Source organism: Nothoprocta perdicaria, unplaced genomic scaffold (genome assembly GCF_003342845.1).
Source record: "Nothoprocta perdicaria isolate Ctin4 unplaced genomic scaffold, notPer1 scaffold_4, whole genome shotgun sequence".
Taxonomy (NCBI): Eukaryota; Metazoa; Chordata; class Aves; order Tinamiformes; family Tinamidae; genus Nothoprocta; species Nothoprocta perdicaria.
The window spans coordinates 6,914,867-6,920,706 of record NW_020455643.1 but is presented as its reverse complement, the minus strand read 5'-3'; positions in this window follow the sequence as shown (position 1 = coordinate 6,920,706).

Here is a 5,840-nt window from a genome sequence, read left to right as displayed (position 1 = left end):
GCCGGCTGAGGGCAGCGGCGGTGGCCCAACGGCTCCAACGGTCGCTAACGGTTCCGGCAGAGGGCGCTGCGTCACCGCGGGGCTGCGGCCGCCCGGGCAGCCCGCGGCGCGAGGGGAGACCCCGCGCGGGCACCGCGCGCGGCGGCGGATTTCGGAGCCACCGAAAGGGAGTTTTCTTTATCTGCCCCGGAGATGGACTTTTTGTAGGTTAGCTGTGAGGGAAGGCGGGCTCACAGAGCTGCCGCTTAGTTCTCGATCAGGTCCTAAACGGCTGAACTAAGTATAAATAAAATTGCGTACGAGAACACAAGTGTTCTGTAGAGAAAAGGGTAGCTGCTCTGAAGCAACGGGAAAACTGAGATACCTGAAGTAAAGYTTATGCGTGGACGTAGTCCAGCAGTTAAAATGAACCTTGTGGTGGAGTCGGTCGTTCAGATTATTAAGTTTTGAACTTGAAAACATAAGTCAGGAGGCTCTTTGCACAGATCTCATCTCCCAGTTAACAGAGAAGAGTGCTTAAATCAATCCAGGCCTGTGGGAGAGATCCCAGTACTTGAATCCCAGCGGGAAAAAAAATGTCCCTGGCATCACACATAATTAATTTTTAAAAATAATATAAATAAGACCCAYTGCAAGCAGCATAATGTCACTGCCACCCTCAATACAATGTTGAGGAAAAAAAATAGCAGTCTGGGTGTGAGCAGATCAGTTACACAGACTCCTCTAGGAAGCAGCGTGACTAAGAAGGCAGGGATCGGATCAAAGACGCTGGGCTCAGAACCGCAGCTCAAAGCCAGCAGACGTATCGCTGCTGGAACAGGCTCGGGAAGACACTGGAAGGGCACATTTGTGTTCGCTTTTAATTGTATGTCCTCTTAAGATTGTGACGGAAGATAAAGAGGAGACAACACAATTGCAGCTGTCAGTATTTGGATTTAGAGCGTTCCCGATTTACGCTGGGCCGRGTGTGCGCTCAGATTTCTGATTGCTACAGTGGAGAAAAACGTGAACACTAAAAGGAAATTTCTAGACATTAAGGATGTTTAGGGAAGGCTCCTCATGGAAAGGTTATGGCACCAGATGTAGACCGGGAGCCTTTCTGGGATGAATCACTCTGYGCTCTGTCCTCAACCGTGCCCTGCAAGAGCAGATACTGACAGTTTTATCTGAGGGAACAGTATTTTGAGGAAGAGGTAATTTGTGTGGCTTAGCAAATAAAAACAGCGGGTAATAAAGTTGTTTGAAGCACAAACTCTTCTTACGCAAGCAGTTTTCCAGTCCAGTATGCACATACATGCATAAAAAGTGTGTATGTGAGAAGAAAGACATTATGAGTAATGACTTTAAGGACCTTGTGGCTTCCTGACATGCCAAAACAGTAAAAAACTCCTGTCTAAAGCTGAACTACCTATAGTTACTGACTTCTGTTATAGATACTTCTTTCTGTGAGTAGAAATCAGCATTAYAGGAAAGTCACCCATCTAAATATCATGCTAATACACCAAATATAGTATAGTTGCTCCTGATCTTGAGGGTTAATTTGAGATCAAAAGTACTTATTTCTCCTTGTCTGCTGTCACTGCCAGTAGACAGGGACATCTCCTTCAGACAGCATGTGACCAAAGGAAGACATACCAAGCTCTATGAATTTATACCATGCTATTTTTGAACCAGAACACCAGCCCCAAACCACCACTGGCAGTGACAGGGTCCCTGAACAACCCCAAACTTGGCAATTGGATAAGGTTTTAAGATAGAGATGTGAAATACTAAGTAGATACTCACAAAACTCCAGGAAGCATAGCTTGAGTGCAACAAGGTCATGCTGCTTTTCAAATGTTCCCAGGTATCCAGTATCAGTGGGAAAGCTTACAAGAAAATCACACAGGGGAAAGGATTTTACATCAAGAGCCACACTTTATCACTGACAAAAAGATTAGATCCTCCAAGATCACGCTTGTCAAAGTACTATTTCTGTAAAGTTTGGACATATTTGAGACAGTTTGGACTTTCAGCTCAGTGCAAATAGGAACAAAATGTTTAAGTAAGGGTTTTTTTTTGGGTGCAAAGAAAGATGTACTACTGAGAATTAACATAAAGAGCTAAACTTGTAGCTGCTTGTCAGGGCGGCTTTAGCAAACTGCCAAAATCAGTCCTACTGCCCAGTTTTCTTGACAGTTTATGGAACAGCAAAGGGGCTGTTCAAAGATGACATGTGATATCTAAGATACTGTTTTAGTTCAGGAGCAAYGAGAAGTAGTTCAGGGCAAAGTGACTCGTAGCCAGTTAGTAGCCCCATGTTGARTGAAATACTACTTTTGCGAGGAAAAATCACCAAATATGTTGAAGGCGGTGTGTAAACAACACAAACTTAGAATGACAGCACAGGCCCTGTCCCCTTTTAATAAGTTCATCATAGATTTAACTTTTGCATAGTCTGTATGAGAGATTTAGATTGATGTGACACATAGATGCTCCTGGGGAGCTCCTGAACACACCACGGTCCTTTGTACTTCACAGTTTTCTGGAAATGCACAGCCAGGATAGTTTGTGCCATGTAACAAACAAAAATGGACTGTGGAAACTTCCCAGAATAGGCAATTAGACGTTGTTGAAGTACAGCAGAAAAAAAATACTTAAGAAATGTCAATGGAGAACCAGCCTGCCTAGGCCTTTGAGTGATTTCTATCTAACTCTACAGGCCGTGGCACTGCAGAGCCTTGTGTGGCACTGGGGACAACCAAGGCTTGTGCAGCTCGTGCCAGCAGAATAGTGAGAAGCATTTGAAGGCTCCAAGTGAGACTGAAAATGTCACTGAAGCAAACACTGGCTTTGACATTGTGTGTTCTACCTGTGAATAAGCAGGCTGTAGCGAACGAGGGTTTGCTAATTTTGACAAGAACACCAGTCACTCAACTTAGTGATAACTATGACATGGACTACATGCATACACCCACCTATACACAGGTGGTATATCTAGAAATACTGCCTGTGGGAGAAATACCTATGATACACAAGGGACTCGGTGGAAGGTCTGCTGAGCAGAGAAGTCTTGGGGCTTTCTATGGATGTTGAGCCTCTAATGTGTCATAGGCCAAAAGCGTCAACTGATTTATAGTATATATAGTAGTACAGAGGTAGTATAGAGTGTGTAGTAGTATATAGTCATCATTGTTTCTGAGTTATAAAGTCAATGAGTGCAACTTCCAAGACATCAAGCAGGCACTGCTTACAATCTAAAATAATATTTACTGTGTACAGCAAAATGTAGTAACAATATCGGATCTCAAATCTGCATTTATGCAGATTTTTGCATTTAAGCCTACAACTACTCTCAATTCATTAAGTCTGCTCATCCTTAGTAGAATTCTCTCCAGCAATCCTGATCTTCCTACTTGTTATGTGACATACATGAATTTCAAGAGACTCTAAGAAGTCATTAAAATATTTTTATCTAAGAAGTCACTAAAAGATTTAATCCTGTGGGAGTTCTTCTGTTTCTGATAAGAACAATCCRTTTCTTTTTCTATCTCCCAGCCAGTTGTTCTAACTTCCGTAGCATGTATAAGAAATACTCACTGAAGAACAATTAACAAATCTCTTATAATAGTTATGCAAATCTCAGGAAGGTGGAAATTGCCATGAACTAATTAGCAGCCTCCTCCCCACTTCTTTTTTAAATTTTGTCACTAGTTACCTTAAAAAAAGTTTTAATTAATTCACAAATAGTTAAATTATTGTCAGCTTCTCAGTACAGATTAATTATCTTCACATTAGCTCCCTTCCTGCTTCCTTTATTAAAACAAATAAAATGTATCAAAAATTGAATTTTGACCTAAGCAGTTTAAATTCCTATTGAAGTTGATTAAAGCTGATTTGATCCAATATGGTGCTCAATTATTCTTTCCAATAAAACTGTCTTAAAATACAGCAATTATCAAATCCTTTGCAAATGGAAAGAGAAGTTAATTTCAGTATTATCTGGATGGTATCTAAAGCCCACACAGGTAGTAAAGACATTCTTTAGTCTCCTGACTGAAAATCCTCAGTAACSCATTCAGCAAAGAAAAGCAGGGAACAAAAAGACAAAACATGAAAGAAACGTAATTCTGCTCTAAGTCTTTTTTCTGAGCGTATCAGATATTTGTTGTTCACAAATATTTCTTAACATCATTGTAAAATGCTTTCATCATTGAATTAGATTATGTCATTATTTAAAGGTTTCCATCGAGTATCCATTGCCTGGYGTTCCCATCTGCCTTTTGCCTTAGGGAGCAGCCACTGATTTCAATGGAAAGTTTAGTGCCTCTTTGATGGATTTTGGATGAAGTCTTTGTGGACTCTGATTGACTTCACAGGTCAAGCAAGAAAATCAGAAATCAGTCATTAACCTTCTGTGCCTGCACTGCTGTCTGCAATTAGGAAAACATTAATCACAACACATCAGTGTAATCAAGTATCAAAGTCCAGACTCAGTTTGGCTGACACTGTTGAAATGTAAATAATATACATCTGTTGATGTTCCCTAGATTCTTGTCTTATTAAGACCGTTGAACTCAAATACATAAACAGAGAGAGCACAACATACTAAAAAGCTGTGAAACAAATGAATCCAAAGCAGAAATAAGGAAAGAGCAGTTAGCTTGAAAGGTGGAAAAATAACACATTTATGAAAGAATGATGTGTAGGTGTAACAGCCACTGACTTGGAGGGGCTGCTTAATCAGCAGATTAAGCAAGAGATCCATGTCGAGAGTAAAGTAAGAGCTACAGTTTCTCTTTTGTTGTTCATACAATCTCTAATATTTCATCACTGACCAAATGCAGAGACAAAACTGCAAATGAAGATTATGCATTCCATTCCTCTTTTTTTCTTCTGTTTGTAGTCTATGCTAGGAAACTGTTACCTGTTAACTGTGAAAACACAGATTGATGCCTAACGATTTTCAAAATACATGTTAGGTATGTGACATACCTTTGAAATTTCTGCCCTGAGAACAGATGATGATTAGCACCGCAGATTAAGTCCTTACATATGCAAATGGCAGTGTTTGCAGTCACAACTAATTAYAGATGTATCTCTGCGCTGAGTTGACAGTGAATGCAGAATAAACATACAAATTTAAAACACTAGTGGTTAAAACTCCCCTCTCGTAACTGCGTGTAATCCTCCTAAAGCTGACAAGTATATACACAGAGGGAGGGGGGATGTTCATGTATAGGAGAATAATAAGTAAAAGGAAATTCAATTTTTTCATCTGCGCGTGATTGCTCTGGAAAATATGCTGTACACTTTTGAAAGCAGTGAATTCAAATAAAGAAATGAAAATATAGCGGACTATAATGAGTAAAAGTCTAAGAGGTAACTGCAAAACCTGAGAAATTAAAAGTCCTTGCTGCTACGCAGCATCTGCCATAAGGCTCTGGGTACTCCTTTAGAAATGGCAGCTTACACAGTTGGGAGGCTAAGTAGTCATTCGGTCTCTTTAACAGCCACGTCAGAAGCCCCAAAGAGCAGGAGAAAACTGTATCTGGGATTCTCCTTTTTTGTTTCTTTAATAGGGAAACACATTATTGCTTTCCTGTTTTAAAATAATAACTACAGGAAGAAATATATGGTAAAGTAAGATAAGAGTACAAAAGCTCTTCAGCTCCACTGATAGCAGAGTAGCAATTCAGACACTTTACACATCACACTTTCAAAACTTAGCATTGGAAGAAAGGAAAAGCCATTACAAGAAACGATCTGCAAATTCCTTAACTAGAAAAACATACCACATAAATACATTTTCAGTGAGAAGCATCCTTTGCAGGAGATATTTTGTGAGTTTGAATAAGAAG